Source organism: Phymastichus coffea, unplaced genomic scaffold, assembly GCF_024137745.1.
Source record: "Phymastichus coffea isolate CEN01 unplaced genomic scaffold, Cenicafe_Pcof_1.1 PCOF00034, whole genome shotgun sequence".
NCBI lineage: Eukaryota > Metazoa > Arthropoda > Insecta > Hymenoptera > Eulophidae > Phymastichus > Phymastichus coffea.
In genome coordinates, this window is record NW_026706845.1 from 1,012,633 (window position 1) to 1,035,456 (window position 22,824).

Consider the following 22,824-nt stretch of genomic DNA (forward strand, 5'->3'; position numbering starts at 1 on the left):
ACTCATTCTAATCCATTTCCGAGATCCAGGCTCAAATCAGGTATTTTAGCGTTCGAGATTAGCGTTCAAATTGTGTTTTCTCACACAAAGGTGTCGGGCCTTACTCCGGAAGTCGAGGCAAAGAACTTTGGGTGGCTGCTATGACCACGGCCACGACTCTTTACCCACAATAGTGGCACCTACCGATTGCCAGTCGATAGGGAGTAATTTTTTATCTATCCGAATTAGATTCGGATTGCCGGGACCATTGGTCCTCTGCAGCTAGCTCCCGGAGCGGTCTCCCGTCCTCTAAGAGGGCGCGTGGTACCACAATCCCAAGAGAGTTCCCCTCAAGTTATTCCCGGATATTGACTTTTCTGGGCTTGAGTTGAGCTCTTGGGGTGCGGTAGACTCCACGTTGAATGTTTGGGCGTTTACGGGCCGCACCTCACCACGTGCTGTCATGGTCCGTGTTGTTTATTTTCGTTTGGCCGATTGGCCTTTTGCCCTAGGGGCGAGCGTTATGTGTTTTGCCTACTGTTTCTTTACAGAGACAGCGTTTTCAGCCCCACCGTGTGAAGGTACACACATCCGCACTTGTGATTGCAAGTCTTCGTTCAAATACACATTGCATTCACTTCGGGTCGACTAGCATTAGTTGCTTGTCGAGGGCAATCAGTGACGCATTTTGTACTTCAGCATTTGCATTTGCTTATGCCCGTACAGGTAAGAGAAGTTTGCGACATCCTCTCCCAAAACAACAAGTTGTTTGTTTGAGAAGTCTCCGTTCTCTGTTGAGGAAGACAATTACTGTCCGCCGCTTTGACAAAAGATTTTTGCACAAAGTGATCTGGCCAGCCGCGAGATGGCTCATCCATGTTTTTGCTAAGCGGATTATAATCGAGCTTCCTGAGAGCGTCGTGATCGCAACCGCCAATGTTCGTTAACAGCCAAGACACGTGAAACGCAAGAATCACGGTCTCGAACAATACGAGTGATACATAGTGACGTAAGCAAAGGAGTCTCACAGTTAGCCGGCCGAGAACTCGTATACGAGATAAAGTCTCAGCCCATTTGCCGGATCGGCGAGGTTACTTTCGACTTATCGGCCGAAAATTCATTTAAAAACCTACTAACAACGATCGACGGCGCGCATAAATGGCACACAAGCCATCCTCGTGTTCGTTCTCCCTTTCCCTTTCTCTTAACGAGTAAAAGAGAGAGAGAGAGAGAGAGAGAGAGAGAGAGAAAGAGTGAGAGAGAGAGAGAGAGAGAGAGAAAGAGTGAGAGAGAGAGAGAGAGAGAGAAAGAGTGAGAGAGAGAGAGAGAGAGAGAGAGAGAGAGAGAGAGAGAGAGAGAGAGAGAGAGAGAGAGAGAGAGAGAGAGAGAGAGGAGGTTGCCACAGCGAAATCCGCAACGGAGAGGTTGTGAAAAATCACACGCACCCTCGCTGCTACTTCTCTACCTATGCTTCTGCTTCTGCTGCTCCACATTCCCTATAATGTAAATGAGTGCAAGAAAGAGAGAGAGAGAGACAGAGAGAGAGAGAGAGAGAGAGAGAGAGAGAGAGAGAGAGAGAAGGGAGATACCTCTCGGCTTTGCGCTTTCGAATTTTTTTTTCTATTCTTTTTTCCTTCTTTTTCTCTTTATATCTGACAATACTTTGCGTATTTGCAAACGGTAATGATCCTTCCGCTGGTTCACCTACGGAAACCTTGTTACGACTTTTACTTCCTCTAAATGATCAAGTTTGGTCATCTTCCCGGTACAATCCATTATTCCATTCGATTATTCCATGTACACAGTATTCAGGCGAAAATAGCCTGCTTTGAGCACTCTAATTTGTTCAAAGTAAACGTACCGGCTCACCTCGACACTCGATGAAGAGCACCGCGATGGGATATTAGCTGCACCGTCCCGAAAGGCAAAGCCCACCGGTAGGACGTCCCACAATCATGTCAGTTAAACATCGCGAGCGATGAACCGACAGCGTGGTACACAGATTCTACTACGAGCTTTTTAACCGCAACAACTTTAAAATACGCTATTGGAGCTGGAATTACCGCGGCTGCTGGCACCAGACTTGCCCTCCAATGGATCCTCGTTAAAGGATTTAAAGTGTACTCATTCCGATTACGGGGCCTCGGATGAGTCCCGCATCGTTATTTTTCGTCACTACCTCCCCGTGCCGGGAGTTAGTAATTTGCGCGCCTGCTGCCTTCCTTGGATGTGGTAGTATTGCAAGTAAATCGCCACGCACGACGTTTCGAGCGAGGAACTTACTAGTTTGTAAGTAAATTGCCGCCCACGACGTTTCGAGGTATGGTTACGCTCGCATCGAGATAAATCTCCGAAGTGAAATTCCTTGCAGTGACTTCGTGAGACATTATTAGTCGTTGAGGACAGGCAGCGTGATGAAATATTTCTACCCCTCTCCCTGGGTGATGAAGGTTGGAACAGCCCGCTGCTGTCTATCACTCCTTAATTTCACCTTCAAAAGTATCTCGGAGATTCGGAAGTCAAGTTTTCTACGACATCCTTTACACTCACATGGAGTCGGAGGCTTGTTTTTTTAAGACGGCGACCTCGAGAGGAGTACTGATCTTTTCAATGTTCAACGCTGCAGGAGAGCGGAACTATAGATTGTACCCTCGGTTTGGGCGCGACAGGACCCTCTAGTTGTCCCGATGTCTTCCGCGTCGGAAACGCGCGGCATACAAATCCTATGATATTTGTTTGACCAGGTACGACTTCGCCACAGAGGCCAACCCAAATTGGGACGTCGGAAGAAAAACCCAGCTAGGACAGTCAGAGGAAATTCCTAAGACGATCAAACAGCTAAATCTCCCCTCCCGGGCTCATTCAAAATCATCCGATCATGCGTACCTGTATTTTAAGGGATGATTGCTCCCACGACTCACAGGTCCTTCGCTTCGACGTGCATGGGCACGTCTTCACATTGCTTGTTCTATCGTCCCCGTTTAAGTTGGTGGGTATCCGTCATTCGAAGAGTTGTTTCCTGATATTCGACCCAATTTCGGATTTTGCTTTCAATGAAAAGGCTTTTATCACTCGGAGATACCGATCTCTGCTCCTTCGTTCAATATTGGTTGACTTTGGGTTGGGGTCTCGCCTAGCCGACAAGGCGACTTCCCAAGCAATTTTCAGTATTCGTGCCAGTCATGCCACTCATTCGAATCGAGTTCTAAAATTTAAGTTTAAATCAGGCGTTCAAAATTAACGTTCAAAATTAGCGTTCGAATTATTACATTAGTCATGTGGCCTGCGTTTCTCGTAGGAGAGCGTTGTGTGTTTTGCCTCCTATCTCCTTGCGGAGATAGTGTTTTCAGCCTCCCCACCACGTGCAGGTACACATATCCGCTTTTGTGATTGCTAGTCGTCTTTCAAAGACATATTGCAAATTCACTTCGTGTCGAATTGCAGTTATTTATCGCTTGTCAATGGCAATCGGTAGCGCATTTTTCGTATATCTGCGTTCGAATCCTGTACAGAAGGAGAAGTTTTTGACATTCTCACCTAAAACAATGAATTGTTTGTTTGAGAAGTCCTGCTTTTCCTTCAAATAGGATAATTGCAACCCGCCGCCTTTACCAAGATTTTTGATCAAAGTGACCTGTCCAGTCTCACCGCCAGCCATATGGTGCACTATGTGTGCATCGTCTATGTTTCTGCTAAGCAGGTCCTAATCGAGCCTCCTGAGAACGTCGTGATTGCAATCGCCAGATGATGAGGACAATATTGTCTGCGGTGCCGCCTTTTGGCAGCTTCCTGTTACCTCGCACATGAGTGCATACACAGTTCGCATTTTTATCCACCATCCAGGTTGAAGACACAGACAAGGAAGCGATGAAACAAGGAAAAATCGGTCGCCCATTGGATCGTTCCGTTTTGCTAGTTTCATGGCCGGAATCGAGATTCCAGCCAGGACCCTGCAATCGGTTGGGACGAGTGCTTTCGCTACGGTGCCACCTCACGGATGAGAGAACATCGCACCCACGGGGAACCTCGAGGCGGCACACTCGCGGTGTCCCGCCTGGACCCCCTTTGACCCTGTTTAAGTCCCTATCTCATTCACTCTCTGGGGTTTCTATCACGCTGGTTTTGTAGCCTTTTGGTCAAAGTGACCCTCACTCATTCTCCATGTCTCTTTCTCTCTCTCTTCTCATTCATTCCGGATCAGCTTCCCTCTGTCTTCGACCTTTCCCAAGCTGGTCCACGAAGGTTGTTGGGGCTTGGGCCTTACCCGTGGGGTTGCCGATGACTACAATCCCACGCTTGGTCGAAGTGTTTGTCTACCTTCATCTAGCCTCTTTCTACGTTGGCGTAACGACGCTTGGCTTCTCGCTGGCGTTCGCTTTGCCGAGCCTGTCTCATCGCGTTTTCTATTGCTTTTCTTGCGCGCTCGCGTTTTTCTTTAATTCCTATAGTTTCCCTAGCGAAGTTGATGAGCAGTTTAAATGCTTCTGCTGGCGTTTTCACGAGAGCTCGCACTACCTTCTGCCTGCTGCATCTATCAATAAGGTGAGAGAGACTCTGTCTCTGGATGGCCCATTCAGGGTAACGGAGAAGATGGTGCCAGACTGAATCCCTTCCGCCACACACGCATGTGCCTCGCGCGGCAAGTTTAAAATCTTGCAGGTATGTCTGGAAGTTACCGTGGCCAGTGAGGATTTGCGAGCTGTAGTAGCCTGGGGCGATCCAGTCTTTGGCTAGTCTTTTGCGTACATCTTTGAAGAAGATGTACGTGTCTCTACCATTGCTAGATGAATCCCATCTATTTTGCCACATGGTGAGAGCTTCCTCTTCAATTTTCGCGACTGCGGTGTCCCTTTCCGATTTAAGACTAAGTGAAGCTAAGATTTCTAATTTCCCAATCCTGGCGTTCTTTCCTAATTTTATTTGGTGGCAGGCCAGTCTCTTTTGTAAGAGAATGTCAAAAGGCATGACATTTGCCAAAACTCCTACAGCATCTAGGGAGGTTGTGCTGTAGGCCCTAGTTATTCTGGCGAGGGCTGGTCTCTGTGCAGAGTTGAGCACATCTGTTTGTTCTTTATTACTAGTAATGAGACCAGCCCACGCAGCTGCCGCGTATGCTAAAGTGGGGGTAAAGACTCCTCTATAGATGATGGAGAGAGTCTTGAAGTTGAGGCCCCAAGTGGTTCCTCCGCATCTCCTCAAGTTTTCAAAGAGGTCGGAGACCTTGTTTTTGAGGTATGTGTAGTGGGGAGTGATTTTGAAACCTTTTTCGAAGTCAACCCCAAGATATCTAACGCTTTGTTTAAATTTGACGTTTCCAAATCCTAGTCTAATGCATGGGTCGCGACTTGATCACTTATTCTTTTCTACGCGAGCTACCTGCCTACTTTCTTCTACTGATTGTTCATTCCTAATTTCGGTCCGAGCACTTTTTGGGGCCTTGTCAATGTCCAGAGCCTTCAGGAAAATTTCCTCAGTCTTCTGTTCATTGATCTGTAATTTGGCCAATTTGCACCATTTGGTGATTGTGTTAACTACGGATTTCCCGAGGATTTCTAGGTCCCTTCTGCTCGAGGCGCATAGTAGGGTTGACAAATCATCTGCAAAAGCGACGAACATCGATCCCAGGACCTCCTCGAGAGAGTGGAGAAGAAAGTCAAATCCTATAACCAACCCAAAGGGTCTGATGACGGATCCCTGGGCGCATCCTTTTTCGGATAGTACGAAAATTTGCCCACTACTCCATGATTGGGTAATGATCCTGTCCTGAAAATAGCTAAGGAGGACCCTGTAGATGTTCTTTGCGCATCCTTTATCTTTGATTCCTTTGAGCATTATCGGACGTTAGATATTATCGAATGCGCCGGTCACATGGAAATTGAGGGTAGCGACGAGTTTGTGAGGGGATGTTCTCACAGCCTCGCGGAGTGCTACGATGGAATCCTCGCATGACCGATTCGGTAAGAAGCCGAATTGACAGTCGGAGATTTTTCTCTCAGCTAACATTTTGGGCATGAATCTGTTGCAATGCAATATTTCGAAGAGTTTGCCTTGAACAGAAAGAAGAGTAATCATTCTATATGATTTTGGATCTTTTGCGTCCGTGCCCTGCCCGTTCGGGATGTCTCTCACGAGTCCCACTTTCCAGGTTTTTAGAAACACGCCGTGCTCAAGACAGCCATTTAAGAGCCTAGTAAATTCGCCGGAGATGACATGCAGGGCTCGTTTAAGAACACTGACCTCTATTAGGTCTGCGCCTGGAGTTTTGTTATTTTTGAACCTTCTGACCGAATTGATGATTTCTCGTGGCACGAAGGCCTGAGTGTCATCTGTGTCAGACGGAGTTTCCACTTCGGTTCGAATGTTGTATTGTTCAGGAGTGTCATCTTTTATTCTATCGTCTGGAAAGTGCACCGCGAGGAGCCTGCTAGTTGTTTGCTCCATGTCGAGCGTGAAGCTGCCGTCACACCGGAGTGCGCTAATCGCCCTCTCATTCGTTATTTTCGCAGCCTGATTCTTGTACACGGTCCCCAGGGGTTCGAATTTCTGTGCGATGTGACGTAGCTTCTCCAGCATTCATTCCTGGCCTTTCTCACGGCACGAGAGTACTTACGCAAGAGTAGACGCAAGAGTAGACCTCACGCTTTAACCTATATAACTCTTTTGTCCAACATGGGTTGGACTTTCTAAACCTGATTTTCCTTTTCATGGCTAACTTACAGGTTTCGGTAAATACCTGAGTAAGTGTGTTTGCCATGTGCTCCACTTCTTCCGGGTTCATTAGCGCTAAGTTCACCTGCCTCGCGAGTCGAAGGCTCTGGTACAGTGTCAAACTGGTCCCAATCCGCTTTGAGCGTATTGAAACGTGTTGGACCCATTCCTGCGAGCCCGACTTCAGCAGTCGGAAAGTCGAGCGTGAACATAACCGCTTTGTGCGCACTTTTATAAATTCTGAATCTAGTAACTTCCATTGGTGAATGGACAAAGCCATCTGCCCAGTGAACAAGGCTATATACGACATATATATCATCTACATACGAAATTTTAAGTCCCTTTTGGAATGTAGGAAGGTCATTTCTGTTATTTGGGACGTGGAGTTTGTATTGGCGAATGAAGTCGGCCAACTTTTCTCCGTTTTTCAATCGCAATCGGGACATATCGGGAGTACGTGGGTTCCAGGAGTTCCACTCTGCGTTGGCATCAATACCAAACAGAACGCGTTTCCGAAGTCTGGGGCTGCTGAGCCGTACAGCCCGGGCCGAGGACAGAGCCCTCGATGGTCCTCCTCGTAGCATTTGACCGCACACCAGCCGAGAGGTACACCGATGTGTAGCTGCAGTGGTATAATGACGACGCCTGCGGGCCCGCTTTTTCACCCTGACCAGCCGCCCGGACCTGATCATCCGAGACTCTGGTGCGGTAACCTGTATTTATTTGAGTTGTTCTAGCCATGGTTAATTTTGTTGTGGGTCAAGCTTGTCCCCAGTGGGGCACCCAGTTCCACCAATGAGGTTTTATAGGGTATCCTTCTCGCTGTCGGGTCTCCTAAGAGATTCAACCCCCAGTTCCAGAATAAGCCTAGCTTTCCGGTATATTGTCGACTACGTCTTAAGGGCTCGCCTCTTTTTCTGCCATTGGGCTATTTCCCTGGACATTCTAAAGTTGAGCGAAAGACATGCAAAGAGACCTATCTCAACTATTTTGCGAATACCCTCTTTTCTGTAGCAGGAGCCGTCTCCTACTCAGGTACCTAGATGGGGCTTAAGAAAATAAATTATTTTAAAATATTTTAGTGTGCCTGTAAGAAAGAGAAGGAGTTTTCTGCAAGTAACAAGTTTAGATTAGTACATGCTGACCGCCTTTGCAGGAATCGCCTCTTTGACCAAGGTCACGACTAATTCCTGAGTCAGCGCTATAGCAACGCGAAGAGTTATGCGGCTTATAGACTACCTGCTTATCTAAGGCTGTTCTCCGGCTGGTTTGCTAGATTAGCCTCTCACGCCTAAGTCAGGACTAGTTCCTGAGTTGGCGCTAAAGTGATCGCGGATTATGCTAGTCCTACTTATCTAAGGCGATTTCGTTTTGTCTGCCATCTAGCTGTCAGCCCCCGGTTACCTAGAAATAAAGCAAGAATTTATGTAATGAAGAGAGAGAGAAGAGGGAGGGGAGAACATTTTCGTTAACCTTAATGCGGCCATGTAGGTTGGGTAACCTACGCCATGGTCGACACGTATGTTTTCCGTTTTACGCATTCTATATTCCGCCTTCCCTCGAACGCGTTTTCCGCCTAAGTGGTAGTCATGTAGCTTAATAGACCTACGCCATGACTACTCCCGCGACCTATTAGAAGTCCTACCTCTGAATGAAATGGGGAGACCCATAGTTGGACTGTCCATGGGTCAATTGGTTAATTATATTAGTGTGGAGTTCGTGTTTATGGCCTTCTTGGGGGGTTATAGGCGTCGACCCCAACCGGAATCCCGGAAGGTTATTCAAGCGGTCCTCGCCCCCAGTGATAGCCACCCCGGACACGAGCCTTAATCCACAGAAAGTTTACTCACCCTTGTCCATCCTTGGTTTTCTGGGCCTCCTGTGGACTTGATTGCCGTGGGTGGTTTAACAATCAATTACACGGGAGGGATTTGCCGAGAGACTCACGCACGCGAAATCGGTTGACAATATAAACGAGGGGAGAGAGAGAGAAAAACTCGCGATCGTCGCGGACTAAACGCTGGCACGCTCTATAACTTCGCCGCGCACGCTGCGCGGGATCGCACGCCAACTACAATAAATATGATGTCGTGCACCTACCGCGGAGTTGTTGTGGATAACGGTGGCCAACCGTATCCGACGCTCTAGCTGCAGAACGACCGCTCTTACGCTCGCAAAACTGCTTGTTGCTGTGCTCCGCTGCTTGTCGTTGTGCTGCCGCCGGGATTGCTGCTGCTCTCGAATCTGTCGATGTCGCGCACGCAGAACAATGTTCGCACTCAGCACACCACACTCAAGTCTTCGCTCGGGGACACTTCCTGGATCTCGCACAACCACAAGGACGCGTTGACAGCTCAAAAGGGGTAGCTAGATGTAGCCGGACTGAGTGACACAGTCATACTGACTGTCGAACACTCCCCTCCCGGTCATTGCCCCTACGCGCCCTCTCTCTCTCAAACCGATCTACGCTTAGCCGCTTCTTAACCTAAGCGAGTCGAAACGATTTTCGGTAATCGTTACATGGCATAATTTGGTTAAAAATATTTTAGTTTGAATTTGTTAGTTTAGTTTTGCTTGGTTAGATTAATTTGATTAATTAATAGACATTGTTTAAATATCTTATTTTATTTAATTTTATTATGATTGTTAAAATTAATTTAGATCAAACTTTTTATCCGCGCTCGCTTTCTAATAAATAATTGTTTATTTGTTATTTTATTGGTTGTAACGGGGGGATAAATCTACAAAATGAGAAATTTATTTAAGAGAAAATTCCCACGATGCATAGCAAACCGCCGCTCCGTTAACACGTATGTTAATACGTGTATTCGCCTTAACGTCAGCTGACTTAACTTAGTTGTCTTCGATCAAGTGGAGTTGAACTCACCTTAAGTCACGTGACTTGTGAGACTCGATGAGTTTTAAGTGTAAGCGACTTTACTACTAATACACTTAATCCCCTAGCTGTAATCGGATTAAAACCTAAGCCTTTTTCAATTGCTTAAACTACTAGGAAAATTATATGACGAAATCGGCGAATAAGTTTAACAGATTTTATTAATAAAAAATCTCTACAGTCTTTGTCGGGCCGAAAGACTGACGCACGCGAATAGGATTTACAATTAAATAATTTTCGGTGAGAAAGAGAGAGAGAGAAGATTCGAATATTGACACGATCTAACGCTCTGCGCGAATACAAAAATATTAACGCTAACACGGTTGGACAAAATACCAAATGTATTTTGTCACTTGATAATTAACGGAGGTGCACCTACCCTGCGGTGCAATTACGGTGATCAGCCGTAATTGTTGAAGCAAATTAAAGGTGCTCCTCAGATCAGAATCAGCTGTGCTGTCTCGATCGCGAATCTGCTGTTTAATAGCTGTTGTTTTAGTTGCTGTTTCTGTGATGCTGCTACTGTCGTTGCTTCCTCGCTCACCCTTTCACACGTATCCAAAATCCAAGTAAACTTTTTATTGGCAAATCGGTGAAACACTGTGCTAAACTATTTTGGCGGTACTACACGAGTAACAGCTGAGGCTTAACTGCTAATTCAAAAGATCGCGCGTCCCCTCTCTCTCTCAATACTTAGAACTAACGCGCGAAAATCAGAATCGCGAACGGTTCGATTAATTGAATCGACTACCGTTGCATGGTTCATTTTTTTTTATTTGTTTGTTTTATCGTAGAGGAATTTCCTATTTTTTAGGTTGTTTTTAAAGTTATTTTTGGTGCAAGAGGATTTTTGAATTGTGTATTAATCTTATAAAATTATTCAGGTATATGTTTTATTTGTATCATTATTTAAATTCTTTGTTGTTTAGTGGATTTTTATGTTGTATTATATTTATAAATTTTCGTTTGGGTTTATTTCATTTTTATAATTTTTGTATCTTTATTTATTGTGTGTTGGTGTGTTTAGTTATATGAATTTAGTTTTGTTTGTTTTGTTGCGAAATGTTAAAATTTTTTAACAGCCGCAGTAATTATTAGATTATTATTAAATAATTTATTCTCATTTTATTTACATTTGTATAATTTTTAAAACGAAATGTCGCAGAGGTTGTTTTAATTTCTATTTAGTTTAAATTTTAAAATGATTTAGTAATCTTAGAAAATTATCCGCGAGTAGATAAAAATTTTATTTTTAAATAATTATTTAATTAAGTAATTTGACGCGTTACCTTTTTTTACACACGTCACTGGTCGCGCACTTGATAGTTTTATCCATTTCTGGAATTTCACCCGCACTAGAAACCTGTCTTTTGAGTACTTCTTTCCTGGATGGTCCGATCAGCTTGGCTCCCTCGGTAGATCCGGTAGATAGTGACAGTGGGAATCTCGTTAATCCATTCATGCGCGTCACTAATTCGATGACGACGCATTTGGCTATTTTTTTTTCTTTTTTATAGATGGAGAAATGCATTTACGCATCTCAGCAGATGTTGGCGCTGGTATGTGAAGCTGTCACCCCCACTGAAGATGTTGATCGTGCAAGCTGCGGCTTTATTTCCCAGTGCCGACTTAAGGTGGTGGGGTCTGGGTTATCCAAACGCATAAGCGTGTTGACCGTAATCGTCCTATCCTACCCCTTCTCGTGGGGCAGGACGGCCGGTGACATCAGTCATCCTGTTCCACCGTGTCCAGTTCGTGTGCGAACACTCCAAAGCTCTTGTTGTAATGCCTGACAAGAGTTTTTAGAGACCTAAGGAGGTCAGGTCGCTAGCGGACCTCAACGACCCTTCCTTGAGTGGGTAATGGATGTGACCGAGATATTCTCGACCACAATCCCCAACTCACGAGCTATGTGTTGTTTAAGCGGAAGAGTATCATATTTCCTACACTTGATGTTATGTGCGTCGTCGAGTGATGCTAATCCGCTAACCACCTATGCGTCGATGATTTTGACGCTCTCATCCTTTACTGCGACGACATCGAATTTCTGTAACCCTGATGGAAGACAGTAGAGCGGATTCTCGAATACGCGCCACCCCCTTTACCTGAGCCCTGTCGCAGCTATGCGACAGATGGCATTGTACCTCAGAATTCGGCCGCCGTGAGTCCGGTGACATCCCTGCACGATGTGCGCTGTAGTCACCGCCACATGACATCTGGAACGCAAAGCACAGGAACACTTCCGTCACGGCGTCCTCTAGATGTTCTAATTCTGGAGGGCAGAGCGTTTATCCGTGTCCTATGGTACTGGATATAATCCCTACCAGGGACTCTCGCACTCTCGCACAAACTGGACACTTGTAACAGCTGTTGTTGTTGCTGTCACCTGCGGGAAAGACTGAATGGTCACGTTCAGTTGCCGAAGCAGGGCCGGCAATCCGAGACCCCGGTAGGGCTACCGGCGGTGAGTCACGTGACTCACGAGGATTGTTGTTATGACTCTTGCCCGCTTCTTATGGGGTATAGGGAAGGCAACCCCATACCCCAGACTATACCACCTTCCTAAAGGGATACCGTCACTAACTAGTGGGAAGGCTGGTCATGTGAGTGGGCTGCTCTCTCACGGTATCCATCCGCCTTGGAGACATTAGCTGCACTTGGGCCACGCCAAGTGCATTACTAGCGGTACCACGAAGAGGTAGCTCCAATTGCGTTAATTTTAAATTAGGTATTTTTGATGTATATATAAAATTTGAAATTACTCCTGCATCTATTCTTATGTTTTTAAACTGAAAAAAAATAATTTTTATTAATTTATGATATAATATTTATAAATTATTTTAGCACTCACCATAAAATCTCCAACATGATAATAAAGCATTAGATATTTTTCTCTTGAATGAAAACCATTTATGTATAAAAATACTTTGAGGATTAATTTTTTCTCTACATCTGTTAGTCGACCTAGTACTCTCTTACTCTGATTTAAATTTTTAACAGTGTCATAAAGATTTGAATATGTTTTTGTAAATAGATCTAAAATTTGATTCATTGTGATAAATAATTGTTTTTTTTAAATTTCAGAATTTTCTAAATTTAATTTATTTGATAAACGTTAGTACAGTTTTTGAATTTTTTCCGCAAGTATTATAATATAATAGGGGATGCGCGGTAAAACGGTATAAGTCGACTTATACCGTTTTTCATATTATTGCATAATATTAATCTGACAAATTCTTGTCATATTATTACGTCAACAGCATTACGTAAAAGTGATTTTAACCACTTTAAATAAGGATTGTTCTTATGAAAACGGTATAAGTCGAGTTATACCGTTTTAAAAAATATTTTTCAAAACGGTATAAGTCGACTTATACCGTTCTGAAAATCATATTGTTCTATTGGAATTTGAAGAATGTCAAGCTAGCTGATAGAATTACAACATTGTCAGATATCTATAGGTATATCTAACTATACCTTTACGAAGGTGCGCATACTTGTACAGTCGGATTTGAGACCTTTTAGAAATTTCGCACTTATAATGTGTCAGTCGAGATTTAGCTTTCGATCATTAAACTTGTCAATTACAAAGTGTCCAAGCGTAGCAGTAAATATGGAAAATAACGATTCAAGTAGTTGTAGTAGTGAAAATGAATGTGATGAATCAAGTAATTATGATGATAATACTGATTCTGAAACAGAATCGTCTGAACTTTCACTGACAGACGATGAAAAAGTTGTTAAAAATAAAGGAAAGAAAAGGAAATTGAATAAAAGTTCTCACAAAGGACCGAAACAAAAAAGAAGAAATAATTCGGGGAAATCATATCTCACACGTAAAGGCAAAAAAGTAAATATTATTCTGCAAAAATTTTTGTTTATATTATCACTATTTTTGAGTTAGTGTTATTAACTTCAGCCTTCATTTTTTTAGATACCCGCAAAAATTTTTGATACTGTAAAAAAATGTTGCAAGAAAAGTTGCTGTAATAAAGTTAACGTCAACACTCAACAAATATTGTTTAAATCTTTTTGGGAACTTGGAGATAAAGAGAAACAAGATCTATTTTTGAGTAAGTTTATTCAAAAAGAACCACTAAAAACACAAAAAGCAGTTGTTTTACGTAAAAATCGACAATGTTCTTGGATTTATTCTGTTAATTATCGTGACGAAAATATACAAGTATGCAAAACTTTTATCATGTGTCTATTTCAAGTTTCTAATAGACGATTAAAGTAGGTAAACTAGAGGGGCATCAACTCAGAGGGGTATCAGCTCACTGAGTTGAAGCGTGTGAGTTGAGGTGTGTGCATGTTCACCCCCCCCCCCTGCTGATCGGCCCGTGCGCTGTCGACTCACCCCCCCCCCCCCTCCTACTAAGTTATACCGGTGCGTTCTACGCACTCCCCCCTCCCCTACTGAGTTGATCTGATGTGGCGTATACCGGTGCGTTCTACGCACTCCCCCTCCCCTACTGAGTTGATCTGATGTGGCGTGCGTTCTCTGCATTTCCCCCTCTCCCACTGATTTGATTCCTATGCACTGCGCGCGTTCTGTGTTACGCGTTTTGATTGTTTTATTGTGTGTGTATGTGTGTGTGTGTGTGTGTGTGTGTGTGTGTGTGTGTGTGTGTGTGTGTGTGTGTGTGTGTGTGTGTGCGCGCGCGCGTGTTAAAAATTTTTAGATTTATCTGAAAAAAACGGACGGATCGGGGGATCGAACGCGCGTCCTCCGGATCCGCAGGCCGATGCTCTACCGCTAGAGCTACAGCCACTGTTACCACGGGCAATACCGTATTGTGTATACTGGCTACACACGCGATTGATATGTGGGGGGGGGGGGCGGCGGCGCCGGCGGCTGCTGTTGCTGCTGCTGGGGAGGGCCCAAGCGCTAATACATACAAATGATAATAAATTTTAATAAATATTTATTATAATTGGTATATACCGAATAATAATTTTTTTATGTTCGATGTGTGCGCGCGGGCGCGCGTGTGTGCGTGCATGCGTGTCTCATTTACCGAAGATGGTTTAATAGAAAAAAAACGTGCAAGTACCTGCTTACTTTCTTTTATTTGTAGACTTCGTGGTTGTAAGCTACTATAAATAGTACAGTGTAAGAATTATCGAATCTTTCATCAACCAGCATTCCAATAAAATGAATCGCTACTCTAAAGTAAAGTACTCTCGTCTTCCACAGGAAGACCCGGACGAAAAGAAGAACAAAGAATCATCGACATGGAAACAAAGTATTTCCAAATTTTCGAGCAATACTAAAAATTTTCCTGGACAAAAAGGCTATCAGCAGTTCAATAACGAAAAGAACAAATAATCATATTTATACATGTCATCATTGTACACCACCTCAACTAATAAATAAACATTTTTTTGTCTAAATTCTATGTTGTATAAATTTTTTTGTTGATAAAAAATACAAAATTTATTATAAAAAAGATGAACTGCTGCTGCTGCTGCTGCTGTCATCGTCAGAGTCAGCGAAGAATTTCGCTTTTTTTTTTGTTGGATGGTTTAATAAAAAATAAAAGAATATTTTTTTGTATCAATTGAAACAAAATTTTTTTTATTGATAAAAAATATATCTTATTCTACATGTTCTTAAAAAAATACATATTATTCTACAAAGTATTTACTTAAAAACAAAATCACTATAGAAATCCTTCAACGACTTCATCGCTCTCTTCCCAATCCATATAACAGCCATCAATATAAAACTTTTTCATTATTTTAACGTTTTGATGTGCACATGTCGTTACGTATTTGCCGTTATGATTAGGGCACACGGTAACTGATTTTAATTTTTCGAAAGGCGAATAGCCCCAATCATTCAAATCGAAAACTTTGAGGCCATATCGTTCTAACCACTCTTTTTTCAAATCTCCGGAAACGAAAATTTTTGTGGCATCTTTGAGTGTATCTGTGATGATGAATTTATGCTCTTCGTATTTATAATCGCCAGAGTTCCATGTTAATCCATGATAGTAGAGTTCTAACCAGAGATTTTCTCGCTTATATTTCTCCGTTAGCCTTCGCCATGGAAAGGGAGGTTTGAACAAGCGTACGAGCGGTTCTTCGTTGTAGTTAAGTGGGAGTATCACTAACTCTTTCACGGCATAAGTTTTGCCAGGCATCATGAAGCCTTGCATATCCACTACGTACTCCATTGCGATAGAAAGCTACTACTGAGCTGCTTAAGGAAAGAGTCAATTCTTTAATACCCCCCCCCCCGCCTCTCCTAAATAAGTTTCTTCACATCTCCATTTATCGGATTATACTGAACGATGCGATCGTGTATATAATAAGACAATACGCTGTAGTTCCTTCGGGAATATTTTCTCTGGTTTCGAACTCCAAGCGCACATCTACTGGAGCAGTCTTTAATGATTCGTTTTGTTTCGAACAGTCAATCACTACGAGTGGCATGTAATTTTTATATTCGAGTTTTTTGAGCATCGCATCGGCATCCTTACCGTAGTATACGTTTTGAAAATTGGCATACATATCGTACAACATTGCGTACTGGTTTTTACTGAAATCAATGTTGAGATTACCGTATGGATAGCACTGAGAGTTGAGGTACAGTTTTATATTTCTGATGTTACAATGATCAAATATACTAGCGTTAGAGTTTGGTTCATTTTTTCGATTGATTTGGAAAGCTAAGATGACGTAGCGTGGTTTCTCCAACTGATTTGTCGTTTTAAGTGTCCAGACGTGATTTGTGTTTGCAGGCAGCGCTGGATATTCGTACAGTTCCCAACTACGAAAACTCATTGAAATACTTCGTTCGCTTTTTAGAAAGTCGAGTAGACGTATTTTCTTTGCATTCGATGCAGTCACATAGGGCATAAGCCATTCGAGACGTGTTACATTAATCTTGAATTCTTCGTAAGCTTCAACGTTGGCCACGGTCTTCTTCGTTTGATAAACTGCATTTAAATCAGTACACGATCTTACGAGAATTAATTCATATTTCATATTCACTAGCACTTTACGATAGTCCTCAGCGAATCCAAGTATGAAGCTCAGAGGAATCAAAATGTCAAAGTCGCCATTCGCATTAGTTATTTTACGGTCCTCTTGTTCTAAGGTATTTATCCATCCGGCATTTTCGGCAATCAAGGTTTGACTTGGAGTGAGAGATAACCAGTTCTTCATAACGGTTGTGAGACCAACGTTCTTACATTTATCTATTTCTATAGTATTCAGCTCATATCTAATTTCTTCAAACATGTGACAAATGGCATTATTAACAAAATCAGTATTCGTTAACAAAGTGTTATTGTTGCTGCGTAATCGTCCACAAATGTGTAACGAGCTGCGAGATGGTAAAAGGCACAAGTCTTGATGTTGAATTGATATACGAATCTCGTCACTATTTTTGAACGATGAATTGGTGTAAGGTTGATGAGCGTGGATCTCGTAATGAGCCAAAGATTCATCGAAGACGACAGGTGACTGTATTTCGAGAATGTTCTCCATTGTTTCGTTGAAAGCAGCAGCAACAAGAAAATATTAGGCAATTTATTTTCCACCTGGAACTACTCTGAACCCAAGACTTTTTAGGAACTTTATGCTTTGACGTGTTAAAGCTTTCGCTTTCCGATGACGATTGATGACTGGAGTTCGTCGTGTTGACGTTTTCAATTTCAGTCGACGACTGATGATGGGTTTGCATTTTTCAATACTTATATAGTCCCTACCACTCTTTGAATCGTAAACAATTCCCATTATACGCTTTTGGGGTGTAATCTGATGGTTATGACTTCACCGCGAAAATTAATTAAATTTCCGTCTTGATCGACGATGCGTAATTGTAAATAATCTATAGACTTTTTCGTAACTGGAAGATAAATCACGCGAGAGGGAATTTCAATAATTTTATATCCAGGCGGTACTGCTGGAAAAAATTCGTGAATATCGTGAACGGTGTTTCCGTTCAAGTAAGCTCCAGCGGTTATATTACACTCGACTCTCACAGCGTTTACTCTGAGAATACTGACGGGAAGATCAGAGTTGTGAGAAACGTTTGCCTCTAATGTACGTTGTGAAAAACCCAACAATCGTCCGATAGAATTCCGCGGACGAAAATCGATAGGTTCGGAACACTTGATTGTACAATGCAAGGTGTTGTTGTTTGGTTTCAAACTAAATATTATATTATTATTATTATCAGTACGGAGAGGCTGCACAGCTTTGCAAAGAAATTTATCAATGTCGTCGATCTCGTAGGTCCCGACAGGTATGTCGATAATTTGATTTGCGACGTAAAATTTATTATTATGTACGTCGATATTAGGTATCGAGTTGAACGTTAGAAACTCGACTAAGCCCAACTTGTAATGTTTATGCTGTGATAGTTCGATTGGTGGGAAATAGTGCGCTTTCAACAGTAAAGAATTACCCGAGAGCGTCAGAGTTAACGAATCCTCCATGACTGTGTGAACATGACTACCGATATTTTCACGTTGCCTTTACTTTTATACCCTCGCACAAAAACTGTAAGCAAAGATGACGGCATACGTGAGAATTGAAATCTTGATATCTTTTCGTATTATATTTGATCTCGATATCGCCAAGATACATCATTAAATCAATAGGTGGTCTAAGATCTCCAAAGCTATCGAAATATGTGACGTTTTTTCCGATTTTGCGATAAGCTATCTAGTGCGTTCCTGTTCCTTCGACGCCGTCAAGATTGACTATAGCTGATTCGTGATAATATGGTCCAGAACTCGGTAAGTCATTTTTCATGAAGACTCCGCGAAAATTTGGTATACTCAAAACTTTTGCATACTTCATCAAGTCGGCATTTGTGAGGGCTCTATCCGGTAAATTTATTTCGAACTTTTTTTTTTTTCAAACCTGATCCCAGATAAGGTTTGAGATAAAGTCCATAGCCTTTTTTATAAGATTTGAGATACAGACCTTTTCCCAGAGTAATGGTCTCCATCGTTTTGTTGTGTCTCTTGTTCTCTTCCAATTGCTGTTTTGCAGACTTTGCATCGTTCACGGCTTTTGCGATTCCCGCGGCGCTACCAGCTAGAGCGCCAGTTGCACTCAAACCTGCAAAAAGTGGTATGAGGAAGGGCAAAGCTCCACCTATCTTAGTTGATATTGGCAGAATTCGTGGAACATTGATGTTTGCTTTTCCACCAGCTTTTTTAACGGTTGTACGAGCTTTTTTCAAAGCAGAACCGATGACTTTGCGCGCACATTTACCCTTGGACCATTTGAATGTGGCCGCTTTGATCACGCTTTTCAAATTAACTAACTTTTTCGTTTTCTTGCGTCCTTTCGTCTTGGTTTTCTTTCTTCTCTTCGCGAGACCCATACCAAACTTTGATTTTAATTTCATGGCGTTAGATATAGCGTAAGCAGCTGCTTTCTCATCAAAACTAGAATCCTTAGCGAAGACTCTTTTGATCGCTTTTTCAGCTAAAATTTTGTCTGTGATATTTCTAGCCTGGATATTTTCTCGATTTTTCGAGTACGCTATATCGTGTTGCTTGCAAGCTGCGTCGAGAGGATTGATTCCTGGATCGCCGCGAGCTAAACGTGTCTGTAACTTAGTTCCTAGTCCGTAATATTGATAGCCTGGAATTTGGAGTTCAAACGGAAGTTTATTAATGATATTATTGACGAATCCTCGTCCTTTCTTTGCTCTTTGACGTTTGCATATGATCATCCCTCGACCAAGTCCAACACACGACTAACGTTTTAAACTATAAAAACAGGTATATATATAGCCATGTGGTCAGTTATCGTTCGAACTCTGTCTCGTGAGTATGAATTTCAAGGAACAAACTGTGAAACTTCCCGTAGAAAATTTTGACGTCATCGTGCGGGAGGATAAGCAACCAAAGCGTCACGGAGATTTACTGCCGAACAGCATCAGAGCTATTTTTTGTGGTCCGTCCAACTGTGGCAAGACCAACAGTCTTTTGGCGCTTATCACTCACCCCAATGGCGTTAGATTCGAAAATGTTTACGTGTACTCGAAATCGCTCGATCAGCCAAAGTATAAATTATTGGAAGAGATGTTAAAGCCGATAGACGGAGTGAAGTATTTTCCGTTCAAGGAGCACGAATCCGTGATCGATCCCGAGCATGCATTGCCTAATTCAATTATGATATTCGACGACATCGCCTGTGAGAAACAGGACAATGTACGCGCTTTCTTTTGTATGGGCAGACATAGGAGCGTCGACTGTTTCTATCTCTGGCAAACGTAAGCGCGTATTCCTAAGCATCTCATGAGAGATAACGTCAATTTATTGGCAATTTTTCGACAAGACGAAGCAAATATGAAACATATATACGACGATCATGTGAATTCAGATATGACTTACAATCAATTTAAAGAACTTTGTGCAAAATGCTGGTTGGATGATAAATATGGGTTTTTAGTGATCGACAAAGACAGAGCTATAAATTGTGGAAGATATCGAAAGGGCTATGATTGTTTTGTTATAAATATATCACGATAGTAATGCGATACACAGTCTCTCGATGATCGTCGAAGCGTTAACATGGCTGATCATCAAAGGGAAAAACATGTGCTTTCTCAACTCGTAAAAGCGCAAGACGCGATAAGACGAAAATATAGTTTATTGAAGCATAACCGAGAGTATACCGACGAAGTCTTGAATAAGAAACTCCCGTTACAGTTATTAAAAAGCCGAAATTTCTAAACAAAAAAAAATTAAAATACGAAATCAATTCGGCTGATAATATCGACAAGTACGAAACCGCTCAGTCTAGTGGCGGAGATAGCGATGCTACTGTCACGCACAATACTACACAATTTTATAACAGTTTATCCGACGAAACGAGCGAGGATGAGCATTTAGCTGGCGACAAGTACACGAATGCATTAGACAAAAGTGATTCGAATTTTGTGGACTTGATTTATGGAGTACGTAAAGAACGAAATGGATCATACACGCTTGGTAAATCTACGGTGATTTTTGACAAAGATAACGTAGACGTCGATGATTTCAAGTATCCAAAAACACAGGATTTGATGGAGTTACTGGTTGCAAAGCAACCTGATCAAAGTTTAATCACTTCCAATGATCTCAAGAGCTACAAAGAAATCTTGGAGATTTCTAATATTCATAGGAAGAAAAATAATCCAAACGAGGCTATACGAGCGCACAATAGTAATAAATTCAATAACATAATTGGTCCGTTATTTGGTTTGATTAAAAAAAATACAAAAGGAGGCGAGGGGCTGCTACAGACGACTGATACATCTTTGCCTACCTACAAGATTGCTCGAAACAATACTTCTATGGATTACGTATACTGGGATGATCCGAATGAGCTTGTTGATCGTCTTCGATTGTTATTGGCTGAGCAATCAGCTTGTAACAATAATCACATCAACGAAATTCATTCGATAATCGAAGAATTACGCGAGGGTGGATATATATATACTAAGAGCACACCTATCGTTCGAGCATTATCAAAATGAACGTCGACGTATTCGGACGTAAATATAAAGAGCAAGGAGTTCACGGTCTTCGCGGTCCGCCCGGTATTGGGTTCAAGCTCACGAGCGAGTACCATTACGATCTAGAGAATAAAAGATTGGAAAATCTTGCTCCTCCGCGGAAGGCTAAAGATGCTATAAATTGGAAAACTGCGGAAAACATCGTTCAGATGGCAATCCAATCTACGACAGACGTGATCGTACGATTGAGGAATGATCTTGAAGATTGGGATGCAAATATCAAAGAAGAATCACCACGAATAAAGTCAGGTTTTGAAAATTTAGAAAAATAGTCGATTAATTGGGAGCGGTGGTGGAGTTTCACAAACCAACGAGACGTAATTATCCAAGACAAAAGTACGACGTTCGAGGTATTGATGAGACGTGGCAAGCCAATCTCGGCGATATGCAGGCCTATTCTAGACAAAATCGCGGCTACAATTGGCTTCTCACGATAATTGATAATTTTTCCAAGCACGCGTGGACTGTGCCAGTGAAAAGGAAAACCGGTTGCGATGTGACAGCGGCCATGAAATCTATTTTAGTGAAAGGTAGACGGCCAAAGAATCTTCATACGGATAGAGGCAAGGAATTCTATAATGCAGATTTTCAAGCTCTTGTGAAAAAATATAATATCAATCTGTATTCTACCAGTAGTTCGCTCAAAGCTTCGATATGCGAACGATTTAATCGCACGTTGAAAAACGCTATTGGGAAAAGTTTAGTCTCCGTGGGAACTACAAATGGTTCGACGTACTACCAGAACTCACAGTTGCTTACAATAATCGCAAACACAAAACTATTTGTATAAAACCTGTCCAAGTTACAGCGGCGAATCAAGCTCAAGTATTAAAAAATGTTATACAATACGTGGGAAGTAGAAGAGAAAGAAGAAAGCCAAAGTTCAAAGTTGGCGACAAAGTCAGAGTGAGCAAAGCGAAGCAAATATTTGAAAAAAGATATACACCAAATTGGTCAACGGAAATATTTACAATTGTGCGCGTGGCACCAACAAATCCAAATACTTATTATTTGAAAGATTATCAAAATAAGCCTATCCTAGGTGGCTTCTATGAATAGGAACTTCAGAAAATATCCTGACATCTATCTAGTGGAAAAGGTTATTCAGAGGCGTGGTAATCAAGTTTTCGTAAAGTGATTAGGATTTAATGATTCGCACAATAGTTGGATAAATAGAACCGAATTGTAGAGAAAACTATGTAGATTGAAGAATTTATAAATAAACACATACACACACATATTTTGATTTGAAAAAAATATATAGAAAGTTTATTTTCTTCTTTTCTTTTTGTTATGTGTACATTGATATACATATATATTTATGCAGTTGTAAATGCTATACAACCATTACCCTTATGGATGAGAAATAATTTAAGTTGATTAACGTAATCCGCCATATCGTTGAACAGCTATTCATTCACGATCAGTGCACTCGATACCTTTTTTGGTAGAAACAGCTGAAACTCCTCGTTCACTTCACCTACGATTGATGCACCGTATCGTGTTAACTTGTGTCAACTTGTTTGAGTCTGGTCATTATATACTTGGATTCTGTCTCCAATGCACAAATCTTCTTAGTAGGTTTGAATTGATGACAAGCTATATTATTCAGCTGCGGGAGATCCATCTATAGAAAAAAAACAATGATATTTAAACTCAGTTGACTTGAAACAAAATACCCACACACATACACACACGAAAATCG